Genomic DNA, 12,093 nt, shown 5'->3' on the forward strand with positions numbered 1-12,093 from the left:
CGTGTGTGTGTGTGTCTTAATTCCACCCCTCAATTTCTGGTTTTATATTTTATTCCTCTTCAAATGGTTGATTTTGGTCAAATTTGACAGATGGGCGGAATACTCAAAGCTAGGATTTCTGTTTTTGGCTTTTTATAGCTGAAATCCTGGTGCTGTTTGAGAATGACAAAACAATACCTGAACCAATGGGATTCTCTAAGCCCCTCACCCCTTCTATGCAGATATTCAATTATTCTCCCCCTCAACCCCCGATATATAAATGACCGCCAACGGCTGCGCTGCTAGTGAGCCAAGCAATGCCTGCACTATCAGACTCATTTTTGACCTCGCTTGACCAGTACAGATTGCCAAGCAAGCCTCCTTGTGTGTGGTTAGAGCCGGAACCGTAACTGATGAACACGGGTTATAAAGGTAATTCTGTGCCCTCCCATTATAGGTCTAGCTTGCATGGCATGCAATGTTTTACTGCTATGGCATACAAGGATACAGTTGACTGCACCAGGGTCCACCACGTGTAGGGCCCCGTCCTCCACACACCAGAACTCGATTATGGCACTTCTTTTAGCAACCGGAACAGCATTTGGCAAAGGCCGCCACTACACACCCTGTCCCGGGGTCCTGCCTGTGCTACAAGGCTTTACCTGGCAGCAGGGGCATAACATGGAAGTTGGACCCAACTTCTGCAATCGCCGCATGGGTGATCTCGCTCCTGTCACCGCGTAAGAACCCACTCCACAGTTGGGGCCCGGGGAAGGAAGAGGGGCTGTCATCTTTCTATTTGCACCAGGGCCCACCGTTGACTAGTTTCACCCCGGTCTTCACGTGTATCAAGGTTGGTTTGCGGGAATATATATAGATCTCGCTATATCCCTTGGGACTCTAGTTAAATCCGACCTTTTAGGCATGACCTAAGCAGTGCATCATTAAAGTATAACGGAGCTCTGCAGATGGGTGTTATAGGGAACACTTGCGTATTGAAGATACCCGTTGACATGTAATGAAGAGTTCACTTAAGTCCATAACAGTCCCTGATCTGCAAGTCCTGTTTTAAAAGAATTACCCACCCGGCTTGTACTATTGATCTATTGGTATGTTTAAATATCAAAAGGTGTTTTTTTTTCCCCTCTTAACTGTGTGCTGCTAATTGGCCAACTGGAACAAGCTGATTTATTGGGGTGGGGGGAGGGTCATGTGACTGCTTTGGATGTATAAAACTAACAACCCCCCTGCATTGGCATCTTAAGAGTGATGCATTTAAAGTGACAATATATAGTTAGACTATAGTTTGACTAGAGGTGACTGGGGACTGGATCTTTCTGCAAACTCTTTTACTCAAGGCAACAAACAGTGAGCTTATATGACCACACTATGATCCCATGCTTGCGGTTAGCCTTCATATTTTATCCCCCCACCCCTTTAAAACTTATTTCACTGCAGCCTCTCCCAAAACTGACTGCACAAAAATACCTCCCACACCCACTCAGTCCACTGAAACCCTGAATTGACTCAAGCATTGCAATGCAGCAAAACTTTTGACAAGGAACAGGCACAACCCTGCTGTTTAGTCTGCACACACTCACTTTGCTCACAACAGCTCCATGCAGCACTGCCTACCTCTGGCATAATGAACCTGCTATGTATCTTAACTTTTTTCTTTCTGCTGGTCTCATGGAGATGTTACTCCCTCTATCCACTACAAACTCCTCCCTGGCCCGCACCCAACATCACCATACACCATGGACTACTCAAAAGCCTTGCACTATCTGCTGAATGTTGGTGGAGAACTCTAAAAACCAGCACACCAACCACCGCTCACTCTAATGGTAAACATCACAAATTTACAGCTTGCAAACAACTACCCAAATTTCTACTTATACTATTACTCTCTTTAGCAGGTGATATTGAACCTAACCCAGGTCCTCCCATTTCAGCTCTGTCCTACACGCCATTAGAATTCCACCTTTAAATTCCAAAAAGGCCTATCTGTCGCCCATATAAATATCCGGAGCCTGCTGCCCAAACTGGACGAACTAAGGGCATGGTGCCTTATGCATAAACCCAAAGCCATCATTCTTACAGAAACATGGCTAACCCCTAAAACCCCCGATGCAAATATCGCCATTCAGGGATACTCCATTTTTAGGAGAGATAGGTCAAAGAGAGGAGGAGATGCTATTTTATATTGCAGACACCTTACAATTTACACTGTTAAATTAACCCCCAAGCCCACCCTCTTTTGAAACTCTAGTTGGCAAAATCTGCCTCCCCTTTTCTAAGCCCATCTTGCTTGCTGGCATCTACCACCCCCCTAAAGCCCCTCTACAATCCCTGACTGATATCACCCAGTTTCTTGGCTCCATTTCCTCTCTGAATGAGGAGAGTGAGCTGCTAGTTCTTGGGGATTTCAACTACAATTGGCTTGACCCTAAAAACCACAAAATCCAGATACAAATCAAATCGCTTAACTTATCACAACTCATTTCCCAACCCACACGGACAAACCTGAAATCGCACAACCATTCCTTGCTAGACTGGATTGTCTCCTCAAACACCAGCAGAATCCAATCCTCTGGCATCCTTCCTGATATTTTCAGTGACCATGAAATAGTGTACTGTGTAAGGAAAATTAAACCGCCCCATTCAAGCCCTAAAGTTCTCCTCACTAGAACATTTAGAAACTTTAACTCACAACAGTTTCTGGATGACCTTACCAACTGCCCATAGCACAGAATCGATTTAATTCCCGACCCTGATTCTGCGCTTGACTATTTCCAATCGGAGTTCTTAAAACACTGCGATACCCATGCTCCACTACGCAGAATAAGGGTAAGGGGTGCCCACCTTCCATGGGTTACAACTGACCTTATAGCACTCTACCAGTTCAGGGATACCTTGTGGAGAAGCTACAAAGTAACTGGCACTACCAAGGATCTCAATCAATACAGATGCCTGCAGAATATGTGCACAAGGCAAACAAGGCACGCAAAAGCCCAATATTACTCTGACAATCTCCACCAGAATACATCAAACCCAGCTAACTTCTGGAAGGTTATCAACAATATATTCCAGCCTTCTAACCATCAACAACCAAGTAATAACACCTAGGGGGGATATTACTCTGACAAACCCCACTGGTATTGCAAATGCATTCAATGATTACTTTGTGGAGTGTGCCCCAAACATATTAGCGAAACGCAGCCCAAACCACAAACCTGAATCTCATCCTGGGAGTACCCACATAGCCCCAACCCCTCCCAACACTGCCCACAATTTTCAATTTGGCCCAGTATCCGAAGAGGAGATTACACAAGTGCTCCTCAAATTAAAACTAAGCAGCCAATGCGGACCTGACTTACTACAATCTAGGTTCCTACGACTTGGTGCCCCAGCCATTGCCAAATCAATTGCTTCCATAGTCAACTCTATCCTGTCTGCAGGCCATATCCCTAAGACCTGGAAAACTGCCAGAGTTGTCCCAATCTTCAAAAGTAGGGACACAAACACTGTCTCAAACTACAGGCCAATCTCACTTCTCCCAATTCTATCCAAAGTAATGGAAAAATGTGTCCACTCTCAATTGTATTGTATTGTATTGTATGTCTTTATTTATATAGCGCCATTAATGTACATAGCGCTTCACAGTAGTAATACATGTGGTAATCAAATAAATAACAGATAATATAAATAACAGGTCATGGGGATAAGTGCTTTAGACAAACATAACATTAAGGAAGAGGAGTCCCTGCCCCGAGGAGCTTACAATCTAATTGGTAGGTAGGGAGAACGTACAGAGACAGTAGGAGGGAGTTCTGGTAAGTGCGTCTGCAGGGGGCCAAGCTTTATGTATCATGTGTTCAGAATGTTCACAGTGCTATTCGTATGCTTCTTTAAGCAAGTGTGTCTTAAGGTGGGTCTTAAAGGTGGATAGAGAGGGTGCTAGTCGGGTACTGAGGAGAAGGGCATTCCAGAGGTGTGGGGCAGTCAGTGAAAAAGGTTTAAGGCGGGAGAGGGCTTTTGATAAAAAGGGGGTAGAAAGAAGACATCCTTGAGCAGAACGCAAGAGTCGGGGTGGTGCATAGCGAGAAATTAGGGCTGAGATGTAAGGAGGGGCAGAAGAGTGTAAAGCTTTAAAAGTGAGGAGAAGAATGGAGTGTGAGATGCGGGATTTGATTGGAAGCCAGGAGAGGGATTTCAGGAGGGGAGATGCTGAGACAGATCTAGGAAAGAGTAGAGTGATTCTGGCAGCAGCATTTAGGATAGATTGTAGGGGAGACAGGTGAGAGGCAGGAAGGCCGGACAGCAGGAGGTTACAGTAATCAAGACGGGAGAGAATGAGGGCCTGAGTCAGAGTTTTAGCAGTCGAGCAACAGAGGAAAGGGCGTATCTTTGTTATATTGCGGAGGAAAAAGCGACAAGTTTTAGAAATGTTTTGAATGTGAGGGGCGAATGTGAGAGAGGAGTCGAGTGTGACCCCTAGGCAGCGTGCTTGGGCTACTGGGTGGATGATCGTAGTTCCAACAGTAATGTGGAAGGAGGTAGTAGGGCCAGGTTTGGGAGGAAGTATGAGGAGCTCTGTTTTAGCCATGTTGAGTTTAAGGCGACGGAGGGCCATCCAGGATGATATAGCAGAGAGACATTCAGAAACTTTGGTCTGTACAGCAGGTGTAACGTGTCAGGGGTAGAAAAGTAAATTTGTGTGTCGTCAGCATAGAGGTGATATTTAAACCCATAAGATGTAATTAGGTCACCTAGAGAGAGTGTGTACAGAGAAAAGAGAAGAGGTCCCAGGACAGGACTGTTGATCATGTTATCCTGCTTAACAAACTCCAGAGCTCTGGAATAGGGAAGCATGCTTTAAACTGGTTTCAGTCCTACCTATCAGGTAGATCCCAACATGTGTCCATCTCAGGCTCTAACTCCAACTCCCTGGATATCACCTGTGGTGTCCCGCAAGGCTCTGTTCTGGGGCCCCTACTCTTCTCAGTGTTCATCAATGATCTTCCCACAGCTTGTCGGGAAGCCTCAATACACATGTATGCAGATGACACAATCTTATATGCACACAGCCATAGCCTCTCCGACCTTGAACACATACTTCAGTTTGACTTTTTGAGACTCGAAAACTGGATTTCCCAAAACAAACTGTTTTTAAACACTGACAAGACTGTAACAATGGTATTTGGGACCAAGACTAAAGTTTTAAAGCTTTCAGCGACTGAGCTCCAGATTAGTGACAGGGGTTAGGGTGGTGTTAGCGTTGGTTCTAGTTTAAAATACCTGGGCATATGGTTTGACTCCCACTTAACATTCGGGATGCACATTGATACCCTGACAACCAAGACCTATGCCAAACTAGGGGTACTTTACAGGAACAAATCCTCCCTAAGTCTCCTGGTCAGAAAGCGTATCGCACAGCAGATGCTAATGCCAATTATTGACTATGGAGACATAGTATATGGCTCGACACCTCAAACCCACCTTGGCAAACTTGACACCCTCTACAATTCAATTTGTCGTTTTGTTCTCCAATGCAACTATAACACACATCACTGTGAAATGCTCAAAGAACTAGATTGGTCATCACTCGAGTCTAGGCGCAAAGTTCACCTTTCCTGTCTTGCCTTCAAATTCTTTATGGGCAAGCTACCCAGCTACCTGAACAAGCTCCTCACCCCTACCACATGCAGCACTTATCACCTGAGATCTGACTCCAAAAGACTGTTCATGGTCCCAAGGCTCAACAAAGTATCCGGCCGCTCCTCCTCCTCTTACCGTGCACCCCAAAACTGGAACAACCTACCAGAGACTCTCGCATCCACCACCAGTTTAAGTTCTTTCAAACACACAGTGACTGACGCACACACGCTACATGAAGCTGTAAAGGAGGGAGGGGGGGGGGACTGGATTGATGTGAATGGGGGACAAACAGAGAGAGGGGGGAGGAGAGAGAGAGGAACGGGAACATTACATCCCGGGCAACACCGGGTCTCTCAGCTAGTAATATATATTTTCTTTAACTGTGCATGCAATGTCTTGTATATAATGTATACCCTGTTCATTTATGTAACTGTATTTGTAACCATGTATTATTTGTCTTAACTCTATGCCCAGGACATACTTGAAACTGAGAGGTAACTCTCAAAGTATTACTTCCTAGTAAAATATTTTATAAATAAATAAACAGAGCTTTCTGGATCTGGGCTTGTGACCTTTTATTCCCCTTTCAGTGGTCGATAAGAGAGGATTCAGGGCCCAGAGATTTAGATGTGGTGGCCATGAACTCCTGAAATGGGGGACACCAGTAAGTATCATCGAACCAGGGGGAACTGGGACCATAAGAACATGGTTTAGCTCTGGAGGGACCACCTGGTACCAATTTTTGTTTTTAAGAGACAAAAAAAGAAAGCAGCTTGGATTTCTGCTTTAATTTCTACCTTGCAAAGCCCTGTAACACTTATTGATGCTTCTGGATAAATGGACTTTGGTGCCTTGATCTGAAACTGTCATGCAAGGGCAGTCAAATAACAGTCTAAATCAAATAGGTTTGCAAGGAACACACTTTCTTTTGTTTTTATCCATGCGCACATACTGCAACAAAATATCTTTCACACCATTATGTGAACTGTCTTGTGTTTATATGCCACTAGGTGGTGCTGTGTTCCTGAAATGACTTGCCCCATCTCAGAGAGGAGGCTTAAAAACGAGCAATCCATGAAATACCCTGGGAAACATAATTTTGCTGATTGATCACAGGGATCGATTGGCAGCGTAGGTAATTCGTTTTAAATAAAGGTAATCTAATGGTGTGGTGTATGTGTGTGTGTGTGTATATATATATATATATATATATATATATATACATATATATATATATATACAAAATATATATTTTTTATCTGCTTGGATTGCCTCTTTAACATGGTTTATTGGACCATGGAAACCTCTTGGTATACCCCTTTGCTGGTAAGAGCGGCTGCAATATACTGTATTGCAAATGTCCCATGATGACCGAAGACACCAAAACTGATCACTGTGTTCGAGCAGCTCCCTACTGCATGGTAGTATATTGTTCGTTCATGTAAGCGTGTCTCCGGAGAGCCTTCCAGAAATGTGTTTGAATGATAAAATCCCTGGCTAGCCAGGGATCCTGCCGCTCTCCCTGCATGTCCTATAACTGATACTTTTATTAAGTCGTTCCTCTGTTTTTACCCACTGTATTGAGCGCACAAACTCACTGGGTTCAGTTAAAACAAACTAGCAAGATGTCATATCAGCTTAGCAATACTGTACTGCCATATACTGTGTACCTATAGCATTAATTCCTTAGCCGAGGGGTTCTCAACTCCAGTCCTCAAGAAACACCCTCCCCCCACCCCCAACAGGTCAGGTTTCAAGGATATGCCAGCTACAGCACAGGTGGCTCAATCAGTGGCTCAGCCTTCGATTGAGCCACCTGTGCTGAAGCTGCGATATCCTTGAAACCTGACCTGTTGGGTAAGTGTTGAGAATCCCTGCCATTCACTCTGATAAACCCATGTCCTTGCAGTACTGCTGTAAACTGCTCCCCCCCCCTCACACTATTTGTACTGTCCCAGTACTGATATTATGCTCTTCTGTGCAATGCCATCTTGTTGCATTGCAAAGCAAACATTCTGTTGTAAATACAATGAAAGCAATATAGTTAATAAAAACAAGAATAATAATTGCCCTTTGCAAGCATAACAATTGCTGAAAGACGAGTAGCTGTGATAGAACATGCCCTGTGAATCACTAGATGTCCTTGAGTTATTGTGCTGCAGTGACTCAGTGAGTAAAGACACTGACTCGGTACATTTGCCAGGGTCAGCTCCTTGTGACCTTGGGCAAGTCACTTTATCTCCCTATGGCACCAAAAACCTAGATTGCAAGCTTCTCTGGGCAGGGACTGTGTCTAACAATTCCTATGTGCTGCGTACCGCCCGCTATACTGTAATTGTGATGCTTCGAGTTCCATTGGGAGAAAAGCGCTATATGAAATATAGTTATTATAAGTTATTATTACATACAGACTCAATATCTTCAAGCGGTATGCTTGTTGTTTTTCTTTCAACACGTTACAATTTTATCCTTTTCGTCTTAAAAGATCATTCCAATAAATAATACCCTTTTTTTTAACTTGTGTAGAAAGCAGGGGATTCCGAAGCTTCCCGAAATACTTCCTTCCGAAGGGGCCCTCGGTGCACCCTGAAGGTTTAAATCCCCTGCGTCACGCTCAGACTTTAAACTTACTTTTTCCCCCTTCTACGGCCTCTGGCAGCCATTGATGGGTTAACTCCTTCATCCAGCTTTGGCAGGACAAGATTTTTAAGACCGCTATAAACGGGGGCGTCACCAATCCCAGGTCATTCTTGTCCTACCGTAGCGGAGTGAAGGACGTCTGCAGGTTATCTGCAGTTTCTGCAAGACTGTGTTAGAACAGAAGAACCTCATCCCAACCGTCAAGCATGGTGGTGGGAGTGTGATGGTTTGGGGCTGCTTTGCCTGAACGGCTTGCCACCATTGACACAACCATGAATTCTGCATGGTACCAGAAGATTCTAGAAGAGAATGTCAGGCCATCTGTCTGTGAGCTGAAGCGGGTCACGCAGCAAGACAATGATCCTAAACATACCAGCAGATCTACAAAAGAATGGCTGCAGAAGAAGAAATTCAGCAGAATGTAGAATGACCTAGTTAAAGTCCAGACCTAGACCCCATGGAAATGTTCTGGCAGGACCTAAAGCGAGCTGTCCATGCAAGGAAATCCTCAAATGTTGCTGAGCTGAAGCAGTTCTGTAAGGAGGAATAGGCCAAAATTCATGTTTTTTTGTCATTTGTTTGATCAGGGTATCTTTATCTATTATTATGACTTAGATTAAGACCTAATAACATTTTAGGTTTGAAATATGTGTAAATCCAAGGGGTAAACACACAGATACCCAACAAGCTCTGAGAAACCCCAAACATTACCACATAATATATATATATATATATATGTATATAAGTGTCAAAAGGAGTGCTAGTGGGCGTGGCTAAATGTATACAACAAAAAACAAACAAAGATGCCCAAAGCTACTTCCAATGTGACAAAAATACACCATGCAATACATATATATTCTCTTGAAAAGGGTAATTTAGGGAGTGTCAAAAGAACCTGCTAACGGTCATGCCTTGAAAGTGGCAGCAGGCTTAAGACGCTTTGGCCAAAGGGTTAAACTAAATTACTCCTTTTCAAAAGATTATATAGGTATTGCACAGTGTGTTTTTGTCACATTGGGAGTAGCTTTAGGCATCTTTGTTTGTTTTTTGTTGTATAAATCCAAGGGGTTCATACACTTTTTCTCGCCACTGGACACTTCCTATTCTTTTTCCTGGATGGGATAGAACGGGGAGCATCTTCGGAAGTAAATATCTCTGGAATCAGGGGGTTGTCATGATAGAGAGGATTTGGCCCGGGATTAAAGGGGTTACACCCCATTGGGCCACCCTCTACGCTCACCTGGGAAGCAAGGGGTTAACTGGACTGGGGTCCAGTAATGTGTTTTTGCCTTGCTTCAGCCATCCAACTGTTTATTCCCCTGTATAAATGTATTGTTTCTGGGCCAGTGTCTGCACCACACACACTGGGGCTTAAGGGGTTAATGAGCTGCAGTTTAGGAAAATACATTAGGATGCGTGGTGCCTTTTCAGAAATATCTGGGCTTCAAAAGGCTTGATTGAAGTTGGGTGTGAAAAGGTACAGAGGGGGTTGGTGTATTTTAACACATATTGCTGGTAGACAGCTAGGACCCAGGCTGGGGCATTGGGTGTGAAATATAGCATCGGTGACAAATGTTCACTACAGGAGTCCCTGCTTCAAAGGATTTCTTGATGGGGGCCAGGGGTGCGGTTACGCAAGGAGATATCAGAATGAGTGACCTTATTAAATATAAGAATATTATGAGATGTCCTCGGCTGAACGTGCTAAAAGCTACATATGTGTATTCGTGGGACTGATTCGCACATAACGATTACAAACACATGATGTGTAGCAGGTCCTAAGCGACAGATATTAATATCTCTCTTAATTTTAGTATTACACGGTAATATTTAGTCTCATTGGGAGCGTCATGCGTGCCGGAATGTATTAGTATGTCTCGCGTGCCAGCAAGTATTACTGAACTGAAGTTATGAAGTTATTTAGATAGGAAAAGCAGTTTTTAAATGTGCTTGGGTGGGAGGAGTTTTACTCTGAGGAAAACTGTCAACCTCACCACTGATTTATGAGAGGGGCTGGGTTTAGGTTGTGGTCAATGGGAAATAATGGTATAAGAACCAGGCTCAGCCTATGGCTATTGTCTTTCATGTCTTTCGTGTCTTGATGATTATGAAGATTGCTGTTTGAACTGCCAGTCCAGATATGACTGTTTCATCATTTCCATCTTAAGTGAGTGTCCATATTTTGTCTGTTATTTGTATATCTCGTGTGTTCACCTTTTTCAAGGAATAAATTATATTTTATCATCTCTAAGTCTCGTCCGGTTCAACCCAGTTATATTTGGTGTGTATTATTAATAGCCTGTCACAAAGCTCCCGTCACAGGGGTCCCTGGAGCTGAAATTAAGACAGTTCAGTACCGGAGACCCCCTGCTCCCTATGCAACTTAAAAAAAGGGGGTGCAAAAAAAAGGCCCGGGTGGAATCACACCTTTGAACACCGAAATAATTTCCACATCTCTAATAATCATTCTTCTGTACTCCACGGAAAACTCATTTTCCTGCACTTCCGTCAGCTCGGCTCTCCCATCAGGCGCATTTGGAAAAACTCGAGTATTGCAGAGGCTGTTATCATTGAACACGGGTGTTAAGTGACATTCTCTTTAACCTCTTAACTGCCAGAGGAACTGGAACACATTGCAAAGGTGTACACAGTGTAAGGAATGGGTTAAATCTAGAACATTTACATTCTGGGACTTCTGGCTCCGCTTTATAACAAAAAAATGTTTGCAAAAGGTGGATCCTTTTTCCTTTAGGCAATGAGTGCTTGGGCTGAAGGCCAGAAACAGGCTGTGTCTGCAATCTTATTTAACCCCTATGCTGACAAAGGGGACTTGCAACTCACTATGTATAAATAAAACGCTATATGCAGACACCGCATAAAGTGGTTCTGGAATGGAAAATAGTGCTAAAAACGTAAAAATAATGTATGTTGCTAATATCCAAAATGACCTATGCTTTATTTTTACGCCTCACTTTCACATGCGCCATTTGATGGTCAAACACAAGATGGCTACAATCATCAAAGTGCCGATGTATCAGCCATTATCGTCCCTGTTAGAACGGAAAATACATCACGTGATATTTTGGAGTGGCCCCATTCAAAGAGGAACAGCGGGTGACAAACGTCTTGGCACAATCACGTCATCCTTGACCTGACAGGTTAACATGTACAATAACGGCCACGACATCTGTGGACTGCTGGCTGGACAAGTGCACTTTCCGCTGAAAAACAAAGTATATGTTTGTAGCAAGTGAAACTCTTCAGTCAAATTGGGTTATTCATTGAGCCAAGGGGGGCCAACTCCACTCCGCAAGCCCTACCAACAGGTGAGCTTTTCAGGATATCTCAGCTTCAGCACAGGTGGCTCAATCAGTGGCTCAGTCGAAGTGTTAGCCACTGATTGAGCCACCTGTGCTGAAGCGGGGACTGATTGAGCCACCTGTGCTGAAGCTGGGATATGTAATATGGTAACTTGCTTTATTCTAATCCCTAGACCAGGGGGGCTCAACGCCAGTCCTCAAGACCCTCCAACAGGTCAGCTTTTCAGGATATCCCAGCTTTAGCACAGGTGGCTCAATCAGTGGCTCAGTCGAAGTGTTAGCCACTGATTGAGCCACCTGTGCTGAAGCGGAGACTGATTGAGCCACCTGTGCTAAAGCTGGGATATGTAATATGGTAACTTGCTTTATTCTAATCCCTAGACCAGGGGGGCTCAACGCCAGTCCTCAAGACCCTCCAACAGGTCAGCTTTTCAGGATATCCCAGCTTCAGCACAGGTGGCTCATTCAATGACTGAAGTTGGCCACCCCTGAATTA

General features: G+C 44.1%; 1 long non-coding RNA gene across 1 annotated transcript in view; it reads right to left on the reverse strand.

Moving 5' to 3' along the window:
• Positions 1 to 11,229: 11,229 nt before the first annotated feature.
• The window catches only part of LOC142499831 (uncharacterized), a 31,852-nt gene continuing 30,988 nt past the window's right edge, over positions 11,230 to 12,093 (reverse strand). The window contains exon 3 of the long non-coding RNA XR_012802750.1: positions 11,230 to 11,498. This is a non-coding gene — a long non-coding RNA (uncharacterized LOC142499831). The remainder of the gene's footprint in view (positions 11,499 to 12,093) is intronic.

This window comes from Ascaphus truei, chromosome 7 (genome assembly GCF_040206685.1).
Source record: "Ascaphus truei isolate aAscTru1 chromosome 7, aAscTru1.hap1, whole genome shotgun sequence".
NCBI classification, from domain to species: domain Eukaryota; kingdom Metazoa; phylum Chordata; class Amphibia; order Anura; family Ascaphidae; genus Ascaphus; species Ascaphus truei.